Source organism: Colobus angolensis, unplaced genomic scaffold (genome assembly GCF_000951035.1).
Source record: "Colobus angolensis palliatus isolate OR3802 unplaced genomic scaffold, Cang.pa_1.0 Scaffold291, whole genome shotgun sequence".
In the NCBI taxonomy this organism is placed as follows: Eukaryota; Metazoa; Chordata; class Mammalia; order Primates; family Cercopithecidae; genus Colobus; species Colobus angolensis.
The window spans coordinates 4,193,521-4,219,469 of NW_012116166.1; the positions used below are offsets into that span (position 1 = coordinate 4,193,521).

The 25,949-nt window shown below is 44.9% G+C and overlaps 1 long non-coding RNA gene across 3 annotated transcripts; it reads left to right on the forward strand.

The window, feature by feature from the left end:
• Positions 1-1,210: 1,210 nt before the first annotated feature.
• On the forward strand, positions 1,211-24,255 carry LOC105516831. 3 transcript variants are annotated; one of them, XR_001002550.1, is made up of 5 exons: positions 1,211-1,356; positions 12,412-12,517; positions 12,997-13,150; positions 20,273-20,498; positions 24,150-24,255. It is a non-coding gene; the product is annotated as an uncharacterized LOC105516831 (long non-coding RNA). The 3 variants fall into 3 exon arrangements; XR_001002549.1 differs by lacking the exons at positions 12,412-12,517; positions 20,273-20,498; positions 24,150-24,255 and adding an exon at positions 14,940-15,301 and having other exon boundaries at positions 12,997-13,311; XR_001002551.1 differs by lacking the exons at positions 12,412-12,517; positions 20,273-20,498; positions 24,150-24,255 and adding an exon at positions 14,940-15,090.
• Positions 24,256-25,949: the final 1,694 nt, after the last annotated feature.

The window sequence follows — 25,949 nt, forward strand, 5'->3', positions numbered from 1 at the left end:
TTCGAGTTCATGTCCCAAGCGTCCTGGCTGTGCATACCCAGGCTCAGGTGTGCATGTTAGGAAGCAGCTAGAAGGGCTCCACTTCCTCTCAGTGACCTCAAGTCCAGTTGCCAAGACCTCCTGGGACTCCACAAATGGGTCGATGATACAAGACATGCTTCCCTCTGCCCCCAGACCTACTGGAGAGGACAAAAATCCCCACCTGCTAACCAATTTGCAAGATCGAGTTTGCCGTCTGAAACAGAGGTCAACGTCTTCAATGCCAATACAGAAAGCTAGAACAGTAAGGCCATGCCCTGCACTGCCTCTCCTTCCCTCCCCAGACCCACATCCATTTTTACTCACCCCTTGGTTTTATCAGGTAAGACCAACCACAGACACTGCTCAAGGAGGTCCCACAAAACCTATGGGACATTCCCCACCATCCTATGGGTACAATTCACCTTGGAGCCATCTCACTTCGAGGACTGGGCTTAAATCCCCCAAACGTGTTTCCACTCTGTATTCCAGCAGCCCTGATCTGTGCAAATGGTTTACTCACAGCCATCAAAGAAGCACCATCCTTTTGTTAGAGGAAGCACCTGGTGCCCATAGAACTGTGTGACTTCGTCCACTTGAGCTTCTCACCACTCAGGGTGAGAGGGTGGGGTGGCATTTCAGAAAAACATCAGGAAAGGGAGACTTGGAATCAGAGAATGGCAGTACAGAAAGGAACTAAAACATCACCTTCTCCAACTCTTTATGCCACATGTGGGGAAACTGAGGCACGGGGCAAAGAAGAAAGAAGCACTTGGGTTTACACATGGTAAACTCCCCTGCGGCCCATCCCTGCCTCACCACATGGCCCTGCCTTGCAGTACATTCAGGCATGCGGGTCCATCCATGCTCCAGACACACCCAGAGTAGGCCCCACCTGCAGAGGCACTCGCCATCTCCGTCACACCTGACCAGGCTCTACCACAGACCCTCGGCTGGGCCTAGATCAGAAACCTGGAGGCAGACAAGCTCCCATCTCCATAACACACACAGTCAGGGGGACCTTCAATGCTTCCTCCCCATACCTGGCCCCTAAACTTACTCTTATTTCCATCTCTTACTGTGGCCCTGCGTGTCCTCTTTCCTAATTACCGTCCTACTCCCTGCCACAGAGCCTTCTAGAACCCTGGTTCTGTGACATCATGATGATGACGACGATGACAACGATAGTGGCAATCATTTATTAAGCACTGCCCTGGCCTAAGGCACCACATGGGTCATTTCTTCCGGGTTCCGACTTGCTTCTGCTTTGCCACATGGTAACACAATCCTATCATGGAAGCACCATCATTACCGCCATCATTTGGGGAAGCCCAAAAGGTGAAGTATCTCGCTCAATCTCACGCAGAAAAGCCAGGATTCAAGCCTGCGAGCTCTTCCACTTCAGTCACCCTCGCCCAGCACTGTCCCAGAATAGTGTCGTCACCACGGGGTGGAGGGACAGGTCTCAGAACTCTAACATCCCCATGTCCTCCCCTCGACTACAACCGCCTTTGCTCCCAGTCTTCAGGCACCGGGTTTTCTTCCCAGAGACCTGCAGGAAAGTGACGCCAGCCCCCTGCCCCTTGCATCAGTCCCTCCTGGCAGCTCCTCCCTCCCACACAGCCCAGAACCCACACTGGTTCATAAGAACACACTGGTCTCAGCTGAGCACTCAGTTATTCTACATCTCTTCCTTGTCCTTAAACCTACAGAGATTGTACCCTGCTCGCTCCTCCTCCTCCCACGTGACTGAGAGCTAATGGTAAGAATTTCTCCACTGTGTAGCACTGCATGTGGGCCCCCATCTCCGCTGCGCCCTGGGTCCCTCCATCAGAGTTCTCCACCTCTGTTTTCAGCTTCCTCTTTCATTCCTCCCAGTGCTCTTATGACCTCATCCTTCCACCTACAAATTTAGCGACATTCATGGAGACACCTTCCTGCCTGTCTCACCCACCACTGAAGACCAACCTTCCCTCCTTGCTCTTCCCTGTCACCCACGGTCCTCTCTCTCCTCCACTCTGTTCTCCCCATCACCACCAGCTAAAGCACTCCTACCATAAACCAACAAACTAACCACCTTTAACGTGATGAGCTCCTCCCTCTCACTCAGTCCATCATCAGTGACCTTCCCATAGGCAGATCTCATGGACACCCACTCCTCAGTCCTTGTGCGGCTGAACATAGCTGCTGTGTTCATCACCACTGAACACTCCTGTCATCTTGAAACTATCTACCCCCTTGGCCTCGGGTTTTCTTCCTTCCTCCATGACCACTCCAGCTCAGCTCCACCCATGACTTCCTCATTCTTGACCTGTCCCTGGTTGGTGGTGGTCCCCAGGCTTCCACTGACAATCTGCCCCATTTCCCCGGCCATAGCTTTACCTGTCACTCCAGGTGCTAACCCAAGCTCTTCCCACAGATCTCAGGCTTAGCTCCAAACTGGCTGGACATCTCCAGTTGTCTTCAGCAAAAGAATATGCTCATGACAATGGCCCACAATCTTGCTTCCCAGGGTGATTTGATAGTGTGGTTTCGGATTACAGCCTGGCTTCCTGGGGTGATCCATTACAAGAATAAAGTGTTGATAACGCCAATGGGTACATTTCCAGGTCAGGGCGGTTATGTTTCTCTCAGCAAATGAATGGGTAGTTTCCCCAGCACCTGAAGGTGGTGAGAGTTGGTCTCAGCTCTGATAACCCAGGCTCTGCCAAAGGTGTGACCTTGGGCTTTGGGGGAATGAACAGAGTCTGTGATACAGTGTGGTGGTGTCCATCTGTCCTTGCTCAAAGCCGATCTCTACCTGCACCTGTTCTGAACCCGAGCTCTGCATTAAGAGAGCAGTTGAGTGTTGATGTATGGACAGAGCCAGCCCCCAGCTATTCTGGGCTCACTATTTGCAGGCAACTTATGGGCATGCTTGAGTCATAGGATCATTGCACCCCGGTGCACAGGGCAGGGTCCCCACCCATATTCATCCCGCTAGACATGAGGCAGCCCTTACAATGTGCAGTGTCACAACCTGGGGGAGTGGTGGTAGGCAGCCACTGGGAAGAAGCACCCTCTTCAAGCAGGTTTGATGTTGCTTCAACTCTCAAATCCTCCTGAAGGTTTAATGTTGCTTCAACTCTCAAAACTGCTGCCCATGGTTTACAAGGTCCTGAATGGGAAATGACACACAGCACATGCCTCTTATGGCAGCACCTCCTGGATACTCCATCTGGACTTGAAAATGCAGAAGGAACAGTAGGAGGGAGTCTAACCAGGAAGCTGTCGTTCAGATGCCCCCTCTGTCACTCACTCGCTGCGTGACCTTGGGACAGTGACCAGTTCTTCTGAACCTCAGGAGGCTTATCTATTGGACATTTACCACAATCCCACCCTGCCTCCTCACTGATTTGACTCAAGGCTCTTCTGTGGTTACCCTCAGAGCTGTCATGAGTGAGCCCAGAGGGTGACAGAGCCAGCAGGGGTGGTGTCTTTGCAATCCTCACGCTGGCCATCCCGACGTGGTCCCCTCTGCTGCTCCCCGCTTCCACGGCCGTCTCCTTCTCATCCAACAGGCTTCAGCCCAGGAGTCACCGCCACAGAGTGGACTTCCCGCCACTCACCCCAGTGTAGCCGCCAACTCGAGGCACTTTCTAAATGATGCCTCTGCTCTGTTTTTTGAAGAAAGTCTCAAACTTACCTTCCAGGGAAACTGACCAAACCAAGGAGTGCTGACCCTAAGTCCCTCCTGGAGCCAAGATCAGGGAATTCCTAAACAAATCAGATGACATGGCCTCTTCTTTGAGCCTCTCTCCAATGCTAGTCTTCTAGTTATCACCAACTAGAAGTTTTTAAATTTATGTATTGTACTGCTTGCTTGTTATCTGGTGATCTGCAAGGTATAGGTGTATCTTAGTCACTGAAGTAGAACCTGCCTGGCTCACAGTAGGTCCTCAATGGACATTGACTGAATAGCTAATGAGGGGATGATTGAGTGGACATCCCTGCCCGAGGCTGGGACACCCGGGCTTGATAGATCCTGGTTCCCACGTCTCAATGCGTCTGCCTCTTGTCGCCTCCTTTGCCAGTCACTTCCTCAGTGATGGAAAGAGTCGAAGTTCTCCTGCTGGATGCATTTTCCCTGGATTTGGGGAACCCAAGACAGTGTCAAGACTACAGTGAGCTCTGAGCGCCTTCAGGAGAGCCAGCCCTGGATACAGCCCCCCAGGTACCCCTATGAATTTTCCCGTATAAAAAATGAGAAATCTGTAGCTGGGTGCAGTGGCTCATGTCTGTAATCCCAGCACTTTGGGAGGCCGAGGTGGGTGGATCACTTGAGGTCACGAGTTCAAGACCAGCCTAGCAAACATGGCAAAACCCCATCTCTACTAAAAATACAAAAATTGGCCAGATACGGTGGCACATGCCTATAATCCCAGCTACTCAGGAGGCTGAGGCACAAGAATCTCTTGAACCCGGGAGGCAGAGGTTGCAGTGAGCTGAAATTGCACCACTGCAGCCACTACACTCCAGCCTGGGTGACAGAGCAAAACTCTGTCTCAAAAAAAGGAGGAATCTTCCATTGTAAACATGACCAGACCTTACCCATGAAAGAAGTTCCTTTCGATGTCTTCTTAGAGCAGTGTGCTCAACCACCAAACAGAGCTGGGACTTCTGTCCTTCCGAAGCCACTCCTGTAGAGCAGAGACAGGCACCCGTCTCTGCATAAGCCCTTCTTTCACTGTAGTATTTTCCCAAAGCAGGTGAGGAAACAGGGATCTGTCCTGTTATTTGACCTGTGCGATAACTTCTATCCATGTCTGGTATCAGCACTCCCATCTCCGAACATTCCACAGCAGTGACTGATGCCCAGACCTCCGGCTAGATGGGAGCCCTGACTGTCTGTTCTCTGTGCACTTGGTCAGCCGCTCTTCACTTGGATTGCACCCTCTTGAGGGACTAAGCTTGCAACACCTCACATCAAGTAGACCAACAAGCCACCTTGTTTGGCTGAAATATAAGTTCATTCTGCAATTTGGCCATCGGGGGAGGGTGAGAAAGAAGACAGGCAAAAAAACAGATGAAATGGAAGGGAAAAGACGCACACCCAGGAGCAGAGAAAAGACAAGGGAAAAAGAAAAAAAAAAACTAGTTTAAGGGAGAGGGGCAAATGAATCATATATAGAAGCAAAAGAAGATTAAGGGGAGAAATTCTCTAAGATCTTTCAAAAACTAACTGCTGTCTATAAAGGAGTGACGGGACATGAGGTGAGGATTATACGGTGCTGTCCAGTTGGCACAAAGGGTGCAAAGTCTTAACATCCCCCTGCCACCTGCACCTCCCACTGCGCCATGCTAAGAGCTGCGAGAGGCTCCATTCCAGCTCAAACGATGCTGCAAGCTCAAAAGTAGAAAACTTGTCCTCAGATGCAACAACAGTTGTCAGAGCAATGTTACCCTGGGTTGTGAAGAACCCAGGTCTGCATGGAAGAAACCTGGGCTGCCCCAGTCCCTGGCCAAAGGTTTGCCAAGCACCCTCAGAAGACCTGCAACTGTCAGGGAAAGTGAACTTGGTCCCCCGCCCCCCAAATCCCTGCCGGTTCTCATTGCTTCATAGTCCAGTGCAGTCCCCGACCCAGACCCAGGCCTCCCGAGAAGCCAGTGAGGTGAAGTCATTCGAGGGAGCCTCAACCCTGATGGGTGGGCAGAGGCCCTGTCTGACTTGCCCACTCATATCACTCAGAAATCTGAGGAGGCGGTACTTGGGGGGCAGTAGAATGTGGCTCCAAGAAGTCACTGTCGTCTCCATGGGCCACGCCAGAGTTCAAGACCAGATCATCGCTCCCACGGCCAAGGGATCTCTGGAAGGTCCCCTTTGCCACCAAGAGCCTGCCCTTTTCTGCATGTTTTGAAAGGAGTTTTCCTAAACACAGCCTCCTCCATCAGGAAGTTTGAATGTATACACAGCGACTCTTATTCAGAAAAGCAGCGACGAGCAGTTTTATATAAAAGTTACATCTCCATTTAAGAAAGAATATATAATTCCACATTCCACTGTCCCTCGAACTTTATTCCCGTTTATGTAGATCTTAATACAGTTATATAGTCGCGGGGCTAACGTCCCCTCCGGATGGTAATGAGGTCCTCTCGAACCCGTTAGCTGCTATAAAGTATGCAGAAGTTAAATGCACAGATGGAAAAAAATTTGTCTCAATTTTATACTTCTGCAAAATGGTAATTTTGTACTTAAAATGTACAAGATGGATGTTCAGAAATATAGGCTGATAGCCTAAATTATATTTGGTCATAATTTATGTAGTACAGTCCCAAAGAGATACAAAAAGGCAGAGCATAATTTATCTGCTGGAATCAGCGATAGCTTTGCTAAAACTCCCATTTATTCCATCCCCCATAGTTTTCAGCAGGCTTCGTCCTCAGGGCTCACTCTATTTAAGTTTTCCATACTGCTGTTTGATCACATATTGTACTCTATAATTTGCCTATCATCTGAAGCAAATTTAGGTCTCAGAAGTTATGATCTCTACATAGCAACCACTTTATTTGGTAAATGCAAAATATTTATAGCAATATAAAAACCAGATGAAAATAAAATTCCTATAATCATTGGAACGTACACACTTTATCATTGGGGCTCGTAAGACCATTAGAGGAAGACTAGTATGTTGCCTAATACAATTACCTTTGGACGCTCACTCGAATTTGCTGATGCTTGGGAACCGGAAAAACTTTCTCCAGCATCCCTTCCATCTTGCCAATGGTGAGGAGAAAAAAAAAAAACATCTGGGCACGGGCTCCAGAGAGAATTGCCCCAGAGGAAATGAGTTGAAAAGCGAGAGTCAGATGAGTCATCACTGTGCCTCAGATGTGGAAAGGAATTTCCAAGTAAAAACACACTGCCTGGCAACGGCACTGCCCTGGATGGGTTCACCCCTTACCTTCCAGGGAAACTGACCAAACGAAGGAATGTCGACCCTAAGTCCCTCCTGGAGACAGGATCAGTGAATTCTTACACGAATCAGATGACGTGGCCTCTTCTTTGAGCCTCTCTCCAGTGCTAGTCTTCTCACACCTCTAACTTCTTTGTATATGTGTGTGTGCTTCCAAAATTGTTACTTGGAGATGTTCAGGCTGGAACCTACAACATAACACAGTCCATCAACAGCTCCTTCGAAAAGCAATGAACTCTTCAAAACAGAGTGGAGAGAGAAAACAGGGAAGGGCCAGGCCTCAAACTGAAATGTGCACTTGAAAACCCGAGGGAATAACGTTACTATGCACATTCACATACACTTGTTGAGTGTCTGTTCTCTGCAAGCACTGTCTAGGGCAGAATGCTATTAGGACAGAATGCTGTTCAAATATGTGTTCAGGTGACTTCCACTTATGCATAGGACCCTGCCCTAGGTTCTCTCCAGTCCTCAAAAAAAAAAAAACCTGCACAGTAAGGCTTATACATTACCAGTATTCAAAGGAGGAAATTGACCAGGAGCAGTGGCTCACACATTCAATCCCAACACTTTGGAAAGCCAAGGCAGGTGGATCACCTGAGGTCAAGAGTTTGAGACCAGCCTGGCCAACACGGTGAAACTCTGTCTCTACTAAAAATACAAAAATTAGTCAGGCATCATGGCACATGCCTGTAATCCCAGCTACTGGAGAGGTTGAGGCAGGAGGATAGCTTGAACCCGGGAGGCTGAGGTTGCAGTGAGCTGAGATCACACTGCTGCACTCCAGCCTGAGCAACAGAGGGAGACCTCATCTCAAAAAAAAAAAAAAAAAAAAAAGGAGGAAACTGAGGCTGGGAGAGGTCAGTGGTAGAGTAGAGAGTGACACCCAGGACTGATACCATTCAAGCCAGCAGTATCTGACACCACCAAACAAGCCCCCTGTTGTACTTTTCTGTATGCCAACACAGAACGCCAAGCTTCCCGAGGTACCTATGCTGGGATATTGCTTCTCTATCCTCAGACCTCTCTCCGCCCACCTCAACCCCCTTCCATCCAGCCCTCAAGGTTGCCTTCAGCTGAGTGAAGATGAAATAAAACCCCAGCTGCATCTCTCTGATAAAAACTTCAACTGAAGCCTCATATATTTTGTAGATACTAAAGATCTCATGGCTCTTTGAAGACGAGTGTTGTATTAATCATTGTGGTTGCTCAGATTATTTCCTCGTTTTTAACACTGCTCAAGCCCTCTACCACAGAGCCACCATTTCTGTATCCAGAGTAGTGAGACCGTCAGAGACATCCTAGATTCCTCTGGAGAGCCACTTCCTCCTTCCTCGCAACCTACCTCCAGCTCCAGCTCCCTAAGTCTAAGGGAATCTCCCCATTTTTAACTTTTTTACCCAAAACATGCTTAAGCAGAAATCACCTGAACGCATATTTGAATAGCATTCTGTTCTAATCCAAATATTATTCTACAAGGTCCATTTTAAAGTCTGTTTTTTCATATATCACACTGGAGGGAGAGAGAGAGAGAGAGAGAATATAACTCAAACTGAATCTGTAAAAAAAACATTCGTAGGGCAAAGGAAATATCTTGGTCTAATTTATCTCCTGATTCTATAATTATTTCAAAGCCAAATACAGGTTCCTAAAGTATCAGAATGGAAAGGAGCCCTAATGCACCAGAACGGCTCATTTCGCAATTGGGGAAACTGAGGCTCATAAGAGCAGTCATACATACACCAGTAAGGAGAACAGTTAGGTTTCTATTTGGGTCTTGCTTGGTAATATGTGAACAGTGTGTCTGTTCTCAAAAGACAGTAGCTATTGCAATCAGTTGGGAACTCAAGAATAGCTGACATATGGGACCGTCCATGACTTGTCGCCAGTCCCCTTCTAGCCTGTGGGCAGGGAGATAGGTTTCATTTGCCTGTTGTCTGCTCATCAGCACTCCTCCCCATGCAGGGGTAGAGGAAGCAAGAGGGTATGTTGACTTTTATCAGGAGCCTGCACGCTGGGCATTAAGTTTGAGCTTTCTCCCTCTACCTTCAGGCAATTGTATGCATGGCTCCAATGTGCAGGTGAGGCTCAGTCAAGGGCACTCATTTTCCTAAGGACACACACAACAGAGCCCAATAATTGATAATACTACCGTAGAGGTGACTTCAGAGGAAGGAACTATTAACGTTACCTTGGGGAGTAGGAAACAACATCCTAGTTGAATCTTCTAGGACGGGACAGTATCTGCATGCAGAGGACAATTTGTGGGCAGAGGTGCTAAGGTCCCAGTAAATATTTAGGATGGTATTTGCACACAGAGGACAATTTGTGTGCAGAGCTCCTAAGACCCCAGTAAATATTTGCTCCATGTTCACAGTCCAGGGAGGGAGAAAATGTGCAAAGGCCCCGAAGAGAGAAGCTTTAAAACCCCACAGGAAGCTCTTTCCAAGTATTTTGCAAAGGGGATGGTTGTTCATCCCCTTCTTAGGAAATCATTCAACCTAGCCCGGCCTGCCAGCCACCCTGCAGCCAGGAGCTCTGATGTGTGCTATTATATAGAGTGCAGGAATGTGAAAGGCACCACATAAAATCAAATTCTCTTCTATTCTAAGTTGAGTGGTGCACCAGTTCAGCTTTAAAACCTAATTTCTTAAAAGTTTCAAAGGGGAAAAAAATGTTCCTTTGCAATTGGAATCGAGTCCACATAAATTAGCAGGCGAGCTCTCCATATCCATCTTTCCGAACTTTCCTGGATTGTTCATTTTAATCAAGCGGCCCACATTCTTGACTTTTCATCCTTCACTGCCCAGAATGATGCACTGCGGCTACTGATGACACGCAAATGTTAATTTTGTTCAAGTTCAAACATCATCCAAAAAGGGCCTATTTTAAAGACTGCTTTGCAAACACCAGCTGAAAATGAGGATGAACGGAATCAAACACCGCCAAGAAATTCAGAGGAGGAAAAGCTGTGGTCTTACGGAAACGCACAAGTTTTTTTGTCTCTAGATCCTCAACCTCTCCAAGGCCGAGAGTAGAATCCTTGATGTCTAGAGCTGGAAGGGAAATCAGATTTCACCCCAGCCCTGCCCAAGGTCATTCAGTGTGGTAGGGAAGGGACGAGATAATTCAACTCTCCCCCTGGGTAAAGGAGCCTTCATAAAATGTGAAACCGGTGAAACCATGCATTTCAAGTCTTTCTGTCAGTTAGTAGGTTTCGGGAACAGCAGGATACATCACACACACACACACACACACACACACACACAGGCACACAACAGGCTTATTTTAGAACTCTGGCTCACCCTTTAACCAACTACCCTTCCCTCTATCCCGTCTCCTCCAGTACAGGATGTCACTATTGTCCAGTGAGGGCACAAGAGTGACAGTTGTTCAAAGGTGCGTCAACAGGAATTGTGTACTTAAATAAGGAGAAATCAGCCAAGTTCCTGTTTCTTCATAGTTGAAATTGTCTGAGACTTGGCACCTGGTTGTTTGCCTTTGCACCCAATGAAGCTGCACGAGAAAAGGACATCATCTATATGAGTCACTACCGCATCCCCCCCGGAGCCTAAAACAGGGCCTTGGTGCCTCGTGAGCACACAATGAATATTTCTGAACAAATGAAGAAATGAAATCACTCTGGTCTATTTTTCACTAGGATCCTTCAAAGCAGGACCGTACTATGGAAGGTCTCAGCATAGAGGTTAGAGGTCTGAGGGTCCCTAAGACATTGAGCACCATCTCACAGCAACATGGCCTTAGAGAATAAATCCATCTCAAAGCTGTGGTCCCAGGGATCTCAATGGCCTTGCCTCTAGAACAACAGCCACATGTAAACAAGCCATCAGCAGTGACAAGGACCAGTTTCCGTGGCCCATCGGACTAAACTGTTCACAGTGGCGGCCCATCTTCTGAAAGAACAGAAGAGACACTTCCACTGCAACGTCAAGAAAAAAATGACTGTCGCTATTCCCTGAGCGATAACAGCCGCTCTTGAAATGCAGGACATGTTTCATTTGGCTTATAATAATTGTGTACTGTCTTTTAACCCTCAAAGTGTTAAGTATTGGCATATCCTCTGGGGATGAAAAGATCTGGGGTTAACAACTTTCTCTTTTAAAAATTCATAAAGGTGCAAATAAACAGCATTGCATCCAGTGGCTATGCATTGCAAGAAGCCAAGGAAGAAAGAGGAAAAAAAAGACGACAACAACAACATTACCCCCCACAGGATACTTGGCAATTAACTGCAGCTATGTCAGCAATTTTTTGAAAAATTTCCTAAACATGGAGAAGACTCATCCTCACCATATGAAAAACAAAGCTACTGCAGTGACTCTCCCATGCATTACAATGTGTGTGTCTTACTTCTTAACCAAGCCGCTAATCACGCAAATTATTGCAACTAATTACATTTGAAGGTCTAATTAATTCTTTCAGTACCACATCATTTAGTACGCATTCACAACACAGCACCTGTTTTGAAAATCCTTGCAGTTAATTTGTTTATAAACAAACACTATTTGCATAAAATGTTTAATGAATGGTTTAACAGTTAGTACAATACTCCAGTTTTGTCTTCGTAGATCTGAGGTCATCAAAGGCCACGATAAATTAATTTTAAACTATACAAATTAATTTAAATAGAATGTGTGAATTTGTCATTAATAAAGAAAACATTTTCAACATGTTAATTAATATCTCTGTAACAGGCTAATTACTTCCTGCACAACAAGTACATCTTACAAGCAAACCTGAAAGATTTGGGGGGCAAAAGGGTGGGGACTATTTTAAAACTGCAAAACAAAAAGTGCAATTCAGAAAAAGCACACGCAGCCCGATTATACTGGAGAATTCACCACTTAGGACAGGCAAACCAAGAAAAGAAGCTATTGCCTTATGTTACCAATACAACACATTTTAGTCATCGAGAATGGGATGGTTGAAAAACGTTTCTATCACAGGTGCAGTTACGCTGCAAAGATGGTTAGATGATGTCTGCCTTCTGGTAGAAAGACACAATTAACGAAAATATTAGTTCTCAGAGTGAAGATCTCTCCTTTGAATGTAGGGCATATTAGCTGTGTTTGTAACCCAATGGTAAATACGGATTTCATTAAACAAATCTGCATCTTCACACCAGTGTCTGAGGCTCAGCCATCATCATTCTCCCTGTGGCAAACCATGGAAAGACACTTCATGTAGAAACTAAAGAGGAACAACATTATAGCCCAACATCAAGCACAGCCATTGCAAAAGCTGTCACTGAGATATGTTCACCCTTAAGTTTGTTTCTGATTTGCAAGCATTTTCACATTTGATAAGCACCTGTTGTAAATTTACATCCACGCAGGAAGTATTCTTATGCTAGGGAGCTGAGAATTGTAAAGCATGTTTATACTCTTACCCTTGTGTGGTGTTGCCCCTTAATGCACAGGCTGATAAAATGACTAGCTACACAGGACCCCGAGGGATGTGCCGCTCCACCTGGTTCCCACCGCATCTGCCCCCAGGGAGCCACTAGTCCCTTCCTCCTGGAGCAGGTTTCGTCAGCACTCATCAACAAGCACTTGGTTTTTGTTTTAAGTTTGTTAATTTGGAGAGGATGTGGAAAGAGATGGGAGCAAGGAGGGGAGAGAGGGGGGGGGAGAGAGAGAGACAGAGTGTGTGTGTTCAGGGTGTGGAGGTAGAACGACAGAAAGACAAAAGGAAGCACAAATACAGACTTCCCAACACTTCTCTGGGACCTGCCAATGTATTTCCAAGAAAACAATAGAAAAATAGTAGGAGTTCCATCCTGATAGCACCAGGGGAAAAGAAGAATTTGCCCAACCTCTTATTGGACCCAGATTTCCAGAGTGGTGCTGCTACTCGTTAAAAAACACTTGGCCACCTGGCCCCTTGGTCCCGATATTTCCTTAGAGGTGTATATAGAATAAGATTATCCCAAGCACCCTGCCCCCAAACTACTCCGGTGAACCCAGTACAGTGTGAAAATCCCTTTGCTTTACTCTTTTGCCAGATAAATGCCAGCCAGCATCCCTGTCTCTGGGGCCCTGGAAAGGCCTTCAACACACCTGGCCTCACTGCCCTGTGGCTTCAACAAAGAGGCCGAGCATCTCCTATAAACCTCGAGGTCCATGGATGACGTAGCGCAGTGATGGATTTCCGAAAAGGCAGGTGCTTCCCACTCTTTAAATTTTTTTTTTATTCTTTCCAAGTTTCCTATCAACAGCCCTGCAGTAAAAATTCAGGGCTTCAGAGACAAACATTTCATGAGTACAGACTGTGATGAGGAAAAGCAAGCCATTTCCTCTCTATCTATCAGGACCCAGAGGTAAGCTGCTGCTTTGCTCTTAAAATGAAAAAAAAAAAAAAAAACAAGTGATAACGGTTGGTACAGGACTCAGGACTACAGGCCATTTCCATGTTGACTTCTTTTGGAAAAGATACCCAGGACAGCCATGTGAGGAGTTACTCCAGGTTTCGGCCCATAGCCAGCTGGGAGAAATGAGGTTCAAGGGGCAGAGGGTGAACTCCTCAGCAGAGACAGAACAGGGCAGGGGGAAGGCAGGAGGCGGGTGACTGTCAGAGAAAATGCCTCCATCCCAGAACAAGCAGAAACAGGCACACCACTCTGAAATATAAAAGTCAGAAAGCCTTGCAACACAGATGCAACCCAGGGACTTCCCCTTGCAGCCAGCAGCCAAGGCAGCTTCTAGGCACAGCGTGGCTGTATTTAAGCCCAACTTGGTCCCTAACTTCTCTCCAAAGCCGGTCAAGGTGCCCCACCCAAAGCATCCAGATGACAGGCTCCTGCCTCCCCTCTTGCACGAAATCATTCCCGGATGTAGAGCCTGGCTTTTTCTCTCTCCCCATTAAAAATCACCAGCGTTTCGCAAATAAAGGCGATCACCATGTGAAAAATTATCTTTTAAAATGGAGTTTAATTTGCATATAAGGAACGAGAGATTTATGACAAGCAACATCGTCCAGTACTGCATCTGCCTAGTATCAGTCGTAATTTAGATTGTTTGTGACTGATCTTAAATTCTAAAGCTTGGAGAAGATGAAGTACTCTGTTGCTGTATTATTGTCAGGAGTCTAAGACTTACCAGAGATTTATTAGTAATCTTATCACAAACATGTCTCAAGTTTTTGCTTTTAATATGTGCCAAGCTCCTCTGAGGAATTTTCCTCACTGCAATTATATTCCTCAATGCCTGCATTCTGAAGCTGAGTTGATTTCCTTCCCAAAATAAAGCGACCTATCATTACACCACAGCCGCTCTTGTACATTTTTCCTCTGCTACTTAATAATCAATGTATTCATCATTAAAATCTGAGCCCTGAAGCAATGGTTTTTAGCATATTCTAATGACTAGCGACTTGCAAATTACAATGACCTTTCATGTACATTCTGAAAGCACCTTGTTCTAATGTGTACTGTATTTATAGTTTGCCAATACAAACTAGCCAAAGATTGGATAATTACTGTAATCTATTAGCTCGATTGCTTTCCCTGCTCATTTATAGCATGTGCCACGCAGGCCATTTTCAAAAACTGGCCTATCTTTCATCTCCCGCAAGCTCAGAAAGTAAGGGATACTTCATCTTCACAATATACACACTTACTAATGTCTGAAGAGCAGCCCATCTCAGCTCAAGGAGGTTTCAAAAATAAAGAACCTTCTTTCCTATTAGTGTCATAATGCTATTTGTGACTGACAAAAAACACCGCTCCGAGAGTGTAAACTTTCGTTGAAGAATGTCAAGGCCAGTCCCATTTTCTGCCCATTACTCTGACCTCCAAATAGCATTTAATAAGATCTGCTTTGAAAGAAAAAGATAAAGGCACTTCCCTTAAACAAGAAACAATTTTTTTCTTATAAATAAATATTTCAAGTGAAGAATTAAACTTTTTCTTTTCTTCTTTTTCTTTTTCTTTTTCTTTTTTTTTTTAAGCACACTGCTGTTACAACTCCAGAACCGATAAGGAAGCTGTGTGTGGAAGTATGAGCTCGGGTCGCCTTCTGACCCTCTGTGACGGTCTATTTCAGGCAGTTATGGATAGACAACATTACAGACACTGGTAATTAAAACAACACTAATTTTGTCTCTGTGGCCACGCTTTGTTGTTGGAAGCCATCTATCATGGCCTTCACGCATCACACAATGAGAAGACATTTGTCTACGTACATTGTGCTTGGTCAACGGTTTTACGGATCTCCCCACGTACCTGGACACCCAGGCACTTTTAAAGACGTACTGCCTTCATTTCTACTCTATTACTCTGATTAATAAAACATTTTGCATGCTTCGTCAAAACACCCTGCAAGCTTTTCACCACATATATTCATGGGGGGAAAGCGATGTTAATTTCTTTCCCTTTCAGAAAGAAACTAACAACAACAACAACAAAAGAAATTCTCTTTTGGATTGGAAGAGAGAAAGAAAAATTCAAATATGGAAATACTTGTCTTCCCCGTAAAACAGAGTCCAGCCTAATGAAAAGCATAATATTAAAACACACACACAATGCCGAGCATCTCCTTTAAGGCTACACATATTTTTGACTATATGTATCGTTAGTTCTTTCCTGTGCATTCATTTTCTTGATTTATGGACACTCCATTTCACTTCACCTTTTATTACAAGATCTACAGTTACATTAAGAGTAATAGCAAGTCAAATGTTTTTATATTTGAGAATTAAAAAAAAAAAAGAAAAGAAAAGATCTATTCCATGGGCCCTCATAGGAAATTAGAGGTAGCCAAAATGCAAGATGACTAGCTTAGTTCTGTTACAATCAACTAAAAAGAAACTATAATGGTGCATTTCAAGGCATCTTTAACAAGTGACACAAACAAGAGAAGAAACAGACAGGACCATTTAACTTCAAACTCCACTGAAGAGAGCCGAATTGTAAGCTTCCTACAGCAAGCCCAGCTGGCGGCTATGTGGCAGTCTTCATTTCTCAGCGGAAAAGCCAACTCCCTTGAGACTCTCCAGGCACCCCCAACCGCATTTTTTATCAAGTGTCTAAAAGGTAGGAGTTGTTAGAATTCTTTTCTCTATTCACAGATGATCACAGTCCTTTTTCCCCCTTTAGCTTGCAGACGCACATGTAGTTTCAAATATTAGCTAGAACTCCAGCCCTCACCAGCCCCTAATTGCTCTCTCAGGGAAGGTATCATAAATGCAGGTATGGCTGACACAGATGTAGCTTCAACTTTATGCAGGCAGGAATGCTACATCAAAGCTATTTGCAAAGTGACATAACTACTTATTTAAAAGAACATTTTTATTATATTCCTTGGAATTTGCATTCTTCTAGAAACCAAGTGTATTTTTTAATGCAGCCACAGAAATGTTGGGGCAATTGACCATTCATGACGTCTGCAAAGGAAAGGCATCTAAATATTTTTCAAGCCACTTTAATAAATTTGAGTGCGTCTGTCACTACATGTAACCTGATTATTTAAATAAGTTAATATTAGCACGTCTCTTCTGCCAGCTGCTGTAAGCAGTCGGCTGCTGTCATTAAGCAAAAAGGCCGAGACAATGTGAGTTTATCTGGTCCTACCTGCGTTTCTACTCGTCGTTCGACTGAAACAAATGGGAAAGAAAAACTTACTGACTTTTGGCGAACTACAAAGGTTAACTCAATTCATCATGGAGAAACTGATGCTAAGTGCTTTCTGTCTGTCCATATATTTTAAAGATTTAGAAGGAACCTGGTAGTGTTCTTAGAAGACAGAAGACAGGAGTGTTCATCTTCGCCATATGCAGAGAGTCTCTTGCAGTTTTCTCTTTACTTCACTGGCACTGCTGAAATCCTTCTTAGACCACAGAGTTTTGGAAACAAGGTTATTTTTCAATGAGTTAAAAAGCCAAAGCTTTTCTTTCTTAGGATCTTTAACTCTTTTAAGGTAAGTGGCAGGGTTTGAAGGAGTTAACCCTTTGAGGAGAAGGAGCTCAATAGCTTGCAATGATAGGAAGAGAATTCTCATCACCCAGGTTGCAATAAAACGTGCCTCTCCCGACACCAGTAAAGCCCACCCTGGAGATTTCTAGAGACTGCTGGAAGGCAGTGGAAGGTAAACCCAGAGGAAACACAAGATAAAGGCAACCAGGTGGCCTGGTTCTTAAATCTTAAAGCAACAGTTCCAAACTTGAGAGCCCGCATTGCAATCTATTGCACAGCCTGACAGAAGAAGGGACGAGGAAGTTCAGAACCTGGCAATTGGAGTGTTTCCCAGCGCCGGGTCCCACCGCGCACCGCACCGAACAAGAAATCTTTTTCACTTTCTATAACTCATTTGCATGAATTTACTTTTTTGCCTTAAGAGGTTGTTGTAATGTGTGTTAAAACACACAGTGCAATTTTATCTCCATAATATCACAAAAGAAATATTATGTTAGTATAAAGTTAAAAAAAATGCTGTGAGATCTTGCAGCACGGCGAGCGGCAAGCGTTGCTCAAAAGCGCCACTCAAAGGCAGGAGGGGTGTAACGGCATTCAGGGAGGGATCGTTTTTGTTAATTTCAGCAATCCGAATGTAAAAAATGACAGCGCCACGCAAGTTGACGGAGGCTTTTGATTGAATTGACTGATTGCCTCAGCTGCACCTGCGAAAAATTGATGACAATGCTGTCTAAACCATTCATTAGGATTTGAAACTTCACGCAGATGAATGCTGGATTCATAAATTTGCTAGACATGTGTTGTAGATAATATGACAAAGCACTGTTTTCAAATGAACATTTCTTTGACCTAATTTTATCAAAATCATGCAAAGGAATGAAAGAACATTTGTACCCGAAATCTTTGGAACAGCTGCAACTGAGGTCTGTCTCTCCATCTCTCCATCTCTCTCTCTCTTTACCTTGTCTTTCAAATAAATTTAAATGAACTATATTGTTGGAAATATATCTTCTAGTTTATTTAAATTATTTGTTAGAATGGCAAAACATTTATTTTTACTTATTATGAACAATGTTACTCTCTGCCAGATGAAGGAAAATCATTTTGAGATTTTTTTTCAAGCTCCAAATTTGCTAAATTGAACACAAGTGGTAAGTAGATTTTTTTCAAATAATATTAATAACGCAATCTCCACAGACATGTTGGGGCGAACCGTTTCAGTATCAACTGGACATGCATTCTGTGAGAATTGGACTTCTTGCAGGCTTTGAAGGGAAAAGAAATCCCTGTAAAATATTGACGCTTTTGGTCAAAAATGGCGAAACCAGGAAAAACTGACATCTGCGTACATTGTATATAAGATTTCTGACTTGCTCTCGATTTTAATGTATCAAAACACTATCAATATTGAATGAAGCTTTCTCTGTGTGTCCAAGAAAGAAAAGCAAGATGTCTGAGAAGGGGAAGGGAGCACCGTTTTCATACCTGGCTTGGCTTAGCTGCACGAGAGAAGAAAAGGCCGTGGCTGAATCCATCTCCAGGAGCAGCTGTCCCCCTGCACCGTTTGAATTGCGAGGAAAGAGTTACATTTTTAGAAAAGAATACCTGGTATTTAAGAATTCGAATTTCTCAAATTTCTCACTGTGGAAATAGATCTCACTTCTACAACAAGGACCCTCTGCTTAGTACTTGGACTCCCCCCCAAAAAAACAAAATGAATATTTATTAACGTAAGAAGAACCTGGCGCAGGTCGGTCCATGCATCCCAATCTGCCAAAACGCTTCCAAATCTCTTCCCTGGCATTTAAAAGAAATCTATTTTTATACATTCTCATGAATTTGGGTTTTACTACCAGTAAGGTAATTTCTGATTAGGTATCTTGGGTTTCTCTCTCTCTCTCTTTTTTATCATTTTTTCTAAAGAATCCCTGAAAATATACCCGAGGTGCTTGCATTAACCCCACACCTGGATAGAGAGAAACTGCAGGTGTGAACGGCAAGGCTAATAGACCTGAGTTTTGTGACGCTTTTTTTTTTTTTTTTTTTTTTTTTTTACACCATTCTAACAGTTACTTTGAACTGGAAAACATTATTCCAACAATCCAAACAAGGCTCTTTAAGGCTGCTATGCCCAAGCTGCTACAGATACAAAATTATCAAGTAGATATGTGAAAACCCCTAAATGCAGAACAATCTGGGCTGGCTTCTAATTGCTATGTTTCATTTTCTAATGGGGAAAATGTGTAAAACAAATATCTGGATATTGGGAGCTCTGAGCAGTAAAAGCAGAACATTCTTGTATTTCAGTAAATCATATAACTCTACAGATGGGTTTGGAAAGCCTGAAGCCCCAACCACCTTTCTGACTATTTGGATCCAGTGTTTGCTTCAAATTCCACCCAATATGCCTAAAACAAGTTCCCTGTTTGTCTTGGATGGCCTTTGCAATGAGAACCCCAGGCCTGCGAGACCTCAGAGATTCATTGACCTCACCAGCCCACCCACAAAGAAAGATACGTGGATACTCCCTGTATTGCCCAGCCCTGGCTACAATGGCAGGGAGGAGCAGGGAAACAGCCTCCCGTCAAAGATGTTACAATCTGGTCAATGTACACTGGGGTAGGACATGCAGGGAGTCAAATATACATCAATTTCTGGCAACACACAGCAAGAGGGACATCAACTCAAGGTTAATTGTTAGCTCTTACAGAACGGGGGGGACTTGGACATAGTTAAGCAGCAAAAGTTTTGGAGGAGGAGGTGGCAGAGGGTGTGTAGAGCAGAGATGTGTATATATGTGAGCCTCCAAGGATGCACACTGTGCCTGGTTCTTCCTCCCTTGGTTACTACCCTTTCTGTTCTTCTGGTAGGGTTCAACCAGGAATAGACAAGAGTGGGCCAAGGAGCACCCAGCCTTCCTGTGCTCACCCACGCATATGTCCTGCCTGACCTGGGCAGTCACCTGAGTTTGTAGCCCTTGGAGATGCACCTGCCACCCTCTATTCTGACACCTTTGTAGTAACAAGCCTTTAGTCTCAACAATGAGAGAAAAAAAAAAAAAAAGCCCTTCCTCCAAGAGCTTCAGCTAAGAATCATTTCATTCATCCTAGGCTTTCTGGTAATTTCCTTTTTCCAGTTCTGTGTTCTCGGAAACGCTGCATTATAGGCATATTTAAGGAAACTACCGTTCTCCCACCCTAACCTCTTAGGCCAGAGGGGCTTTTGTTCCCTTATCCTGTGTATCCCCTCAAAACTCACTCAAAATCTTCTTCTTGTGTGGTCAGAATGGAGATCCTTTTGAGCTGGTTATGAGACAGGCTCTGGCCTCACTGGGGTCTCAAATGCTAAATTAATTTTTATTTCTCTTTAGACACAATGAACAGAAACCAGAGCTTTTGAATACAGATTTCCAGTAAAACCAAAACCAACCTGGGTCAAATGCACCTTTCCAGTGACCACTATCTCAGCAACAACCTGCCAGCTGTCAACTGAAGTTCAGCTTCCAGGAACGTCAGCCCCCATTCTGAGAGGAGCAAAGTCCTGGCACCAGCAGCACCTGCAGCGGGGGGTCCAGGTATGGCTGCTTCATGGAGAAGGCAGGAAAAGCAGAGTGTACACACAGTCTCAGGATGGCAAGTCTTATTGATAACGAAGGCATCGTGGCCTTCTGACAGGCACTGCTGCCCACTGACAGGTACGTGACAGTACCTCCAGCTCAAACCACGGTTAGGTCTCAGAGACCCTTAAGAAAATGGTGTTCCAGGCCAGGCATGGTGGCTCACGCCTGTAATCCCAGCACTTTGGGAGGCTGAGGGGGGCGGATTACTTGTCGGGAGCTCGAGACCAGCCTGGTCAACACGGTGAAACTGCATCTCTACTAAAAATACAAAAATTAGCCGGGCATGATGGCGGGAGCCTGTAGTCCCAGCTACTCAGGTGGCTGAGGCGGGAGAATCACTTGAACCCAGGAGGTGGAGGTTGCAATGAGCCAAGATCATGCCACTGCACTCCAGCCTGGGTAATAGAGTGAGACTCCATCCCAAAAAAAAACAAAAAATGGTGTTCCAGTCAATCAATGAATAAGTAACACTGTGTTCCAGGGTCAGATCTGGCAGTTGTGTTGGACAGACAATACAGGTAGAGGAGAGAGAAAAGAAAAGAAGAGGTTCAGGCCAGGCGTGGAGCCTCATGCCTGTAATCCCAGTGCTTTGGGAGGCTGAGGTGGGAGGATTGCTTGAGGCCAAGAGTGTGAGACCAGCCTGGGCAACATAGTGAGAACCTGTGTCTCCAAAAAATAAAAAATGAAAATAGCCCGGCGTGGTGATGCACGCCTGTAGTCCCAGCTACTTGGGAGGCTGAGACAGGAGGATTGCTTGAGCCCAGGAGGTTGAGGCTGCAGTGAGATATGATCACGTGCCACTGTACTCCAGCCTGGATGACAGAGGGAGACCCTGTAGAAAGAAAGATAAAAAGAGAGAAAGGAGAGAAAGTTGGGGGGAGAGAGGAGAGAAAGAGAGAGAGAAGGAGGAAAGGAAAGGAAGGGAAGGGAAGGGAAGGGAAGGGAAGGGAAGGGAGGAGGAGGAGGAAGAGGAGGAGGAGGAGGAGAAGAAGAAGAAGGAGGAGGAGGAGGAGAGGGAGAGGGAGAGAGAGAGGGAGAGGGAGAGGGAGAGGAAGAGAAAGGAAGGAAGGGCACGGTGGCCCACGCCTATAATCCCAGCACTTTGGGGGGCCGAGACAGGCAGATCATGAGGTCAAGAGATCAAGACCACCCTGGCCAACATGGTGAAACCCTGCCTCTACTAAAAATACAAAAACTAGCTAGGCATGGTGGCAGGTGCCTGTAGTCCCAGCTACTTGGGAGGCTGAGGCAGGAGAATCGCTTGAACCCTGGAGGTGGAGGTTACAGTGAGCCGAGATCATACCACTCCACTCCAGACTGGTGACAGAGCGAGACTCTGTCTCAAAAAGAGAGAGAGAGAGAGAAGAAATGAAAAGAAAACAAAAGAAAAGGCAGACAGAGTATCCTTAAAAATCTCACCCAGCTCCTCCTTCATTTAGGTAAGAAAATGGCTGAGAAGTGGCAGAGTCAAAGTTCCAATGCAGGCCCATGGGCCCTCTTGGTTGACCTCCTCCAGCCCAGGCTTCTAAAACTACCTCCCATACCTGCTGTATTGCAGCAGCTATGCTAATTTAGCAACTTCCCATCCCAGATACATAGAGAAGACGGAACCAGTTCACCATGAATCTATCCACCCAGGCATTTAGACACAAAGATGAAAATGAGACAGGCCCTGTTCTCAAGAAACTCCTAGTCCAACAGAGGAAGTGAGAGGGTATGGGTAAACAGGGCCATTGAGCTCTGTCCCAGCAGTGGGGACAGCCTTGCACGGAGCCACCCTCACTCCTGCAGCAACTTCCCTTGTGCCAGACAAGAAGAGAGTGAATGGAGACCCCCACCTTAGCTTTCTTGGCCTGGGGCTCCGTCCTGCTGTGCCTAGTAAGAACACAAAACAGACACACACCAATAGATACACGTATCTTACCACTACTGGGGGAGCAAGAAAAGAAAAACTAAATCACTGGGAGCCACAGTAGGGTGAGAGCCCAGACCTCGGCAAGTCCTGGTTTCGGAGGCGACAGCATCTTTAAATGCCACAGGAATGTGCTCCTAGCTGAGGCAGGTGCGTGGATTCAGCACTCGACCCCAGCTGTCGCAGAGCGCGAGGAAGCTGCACAGTAAACCCCTTACACATCAGCCTCTGAGGACTGGTTTTTCTGCACCTGGTGGTCCTTCTAGACGTCTAGGAGGATCGTGTTCTCAGGAGAGGACTTACATGTATGCTGAAGAACACTGCCCCAGCGGGTCACGTGCAAGATTCCACCTTCGAGCGACGTAGCTGACACTCTGCAGCCCACTTGTCACTTGTAACAAACCTCAGTGGGTCACACAGTGAGGGGAGGCAAGGCTGCATAAAGCAGTGGCTGAACTATCCCAGAAAACAAGGATCACAGGCCCCCAGTGACACCAATGTTGCAGAAGCACCTGCAGTGGCAAGTCAGATGTCCACCAGGGCCAGGCAGATAACAAGGAGTTGGGGGTCTGCAGAGGCCTGGGGAGTGTCTGCACCATCCAAAGAAATCAATTGTTCTGCACAGTGGTAAGGACCCAGTGTTCCCAGCACTTCCAAACATTTGAATGAAGCCAGAATTCCAGATAATTATGTGAAATCTCCAATTACTAAATACTGGCAACAAATTCGTATTTTTTTCAAATAATCTGAGAACCAAGCAAAATACATCTGTGGGTAGATTGGGCCCCCCAGATATTCATTGTGTGAACGACCCTGGGAAAAGCCTTTCCTCCAAGGACCCTGGACACTCACACAACCCATTAAATTCCTCTCCTTCCTCCCAAGCCAAGCATCACGCCATTCAACAGACAGGACTAGCAAGCTCAGGCCAAGGTTACCGTGTCCCGAGCAGGGTGGGCTAGTGGACCTTTTGCACGATGTTTTCCCTTGGGCTATGGGACCAGGTCATCTGGCCAGAGAGTAAAGTCTTTACTAGTAGAAGTGACCCTCTGAGCTTGTGACATTGAGTCCCCTGCCTCTGGGCAGAGTCCCCCAGGCATCCGTGCAGGGCTGCCCGAGAAGCTGGACCTGCTCTGATTCAGCCAGCGGGAAGTTCCACAGCCTCCCAGGGCAGAAGGGCTTGCAGGAGATTCGCTTAAACGCGACGGATTTCCGCTCGCTGGTTCTCTGTGGAAGGTGGAAGAATTACCCCCTGGTCATTAGGGAATCACCCTTTCACAGCAGCAGAGCGTGTGTGACCTGGGTGATTTAAATTTTAGTTTTTGTCAACATGTGCTTTCATCAGACTATTCTTTTAATACATTGCATACATATATATTTATAAACAGATACTAAATAGACATAGATATATATTTAGGCATGTGCATTTATTTTTATGTTTTTTCATCTCATAGCTCCTTGCTAATGCATATAGACTGAGTCCAATATGATGGTTAAAATGTCACATTCCTGCAAATGGATTTCCAGATATTGAAATGTGATCACTGAGGCTCAGTGGGAATCCTTTTGCTCTCAGATTCCCTGATTCAATGCCTTCTGGTTTCAACAGAAAAGCAAGAGGCTGCAGGCACCCCATTCAGAGGCTGCCACGAAAGCACCCGCAAATCCTTCATGAAAGGGGAGACATGGACATATTCTTTTTTTATTCTCTGACAGGTATCTGTTTGCGTGCACATCCTTGAGTGCTTGCGTCTCGTGTATTCGAAAATCCTGTTTAAGAATGCAAAGGTCCATATAGTGTCATTAAAACAAATGAGTATAACCCTTTGGTCATCTAGGTGAAAGCATTTTGTTGTTTTTTTTTTTTTTTTTTTTTCAAATTGCTATTGCTATATATAAATGTAACGTATAGCAATAACCGTAGAAAGATACTGTGCCCTTGTGTATGGATAATTAAAATAGGAACATCTCTGGACTAAATTAAAATGTGTAAAAACCAAATCCTTATAGCATCCATGAAATTACAGAAGCTACAAGTGAATCACTAGCCCAGGGACGAAGCATTTCCCTCATTACTTCATGAACCTCTTCCATGATCACAGTTTTACATTTTCACAAATCTACATGGTTCTTTTTATGTCACTAAATATCTCAGCTCACTTTTACTGCCCTCCTTATAGATATGTGAGTTGGTAACAGCATGCAAACAGTCTCCAATCATTTAAGAGAAACCAACACTTTCAGTGCTTTTGATGACACTTATTACTACAAATTATGAACTAAAAAACTGAGCAGGATATGAGGAGATAAATTACATCTTTAGAACATAAAGGGGGAAAAAGGCATATTTTTCAGTATCAGAAAATCAAAACCCACGGGTCCTAATCTATGAATTAAGAAGACCTGAATACCTGAGAACGTGTACACAGATTTTTGCCCTAACCCATGACCTGCTCAACTGTGTAACTCCCCTCGACAGAAAGATCCTGATTTGCCCTTTTCTCCTCTGTACTTTGAACATAAGAGGTGTTATTACCCATAACTTTTTACTTAAAGGAATTGTGCAGCTGGGAAAATGAATGAATTTAATTATCAATGCAGTGTGAAAAAAATCATTAGAGCAAGGGCCTGGAACGCCACATATTAAAAATAAACAAAGGCTATTAAAAAACAGTTCCAAAAAGGGACGTCAGTTTTTCTTCAATTCTTAAAATGTAAATACCAAAAAGAAAACCATATGTAAACATCTATAGTTATAGAAGAAATTACTCTTTAAGAAAATGTTAAATGACTGACTGGATCATTTAACTTTAAATCTATACTTTATGTGGCAGTATAGGAAGGTCATTTGATTGCCATGCATAGAAAAATGAGAATTCTAATAGGTTCTCAAAGTTTCACCTTCATAAGACAAAATTTTCATTATGAAATTGTATTTAATGGTGAGCACATAGAACTTCTTCCTCAATTGCATGGGATGACACTTCCGTCAGAGGCGTGTGAACCAGAGCGACTCCATCTTGAATGGGGGCTGGGTAAAATGAGGTTGAGAACTACTGGGCTGCATTCCCAGATTGTTAAGGCATTCTAAGTCACAGGATAAGAGGTCGGCACAAGACACGGGTCGTAAAGAACTTGCTGACAAAAACAGGTTGCAGTAAAGAAGTCTGCTAAAACCCACCAAAACCGAGGTGGCCACCGCCATGACCTCTAGTCGTCCTCACTGCTACTCTCCCCCCGGTGCCACAACAGTTTACAAAAGCCATGGTAATGTCAGGAAGTTAACCTATATGGTCTAAAAAGGGAATACATGAATAATCCACACCTTGTTTAGAAAATCATCAAGAAATAACCATAAAAATGGGCAACTAGCTGTGCTTGGGGCTGTTCTGTCTATGGCATAGCCATTCTTTTTTTCCTTTACTTTCTTAATAAACTCGCTTTCACTTTACTCGATGGACTTGCCCTGAATTCTTTCTTGCGCGAGATCCAAGAACCGTCTCTTGGAGTCTGGAT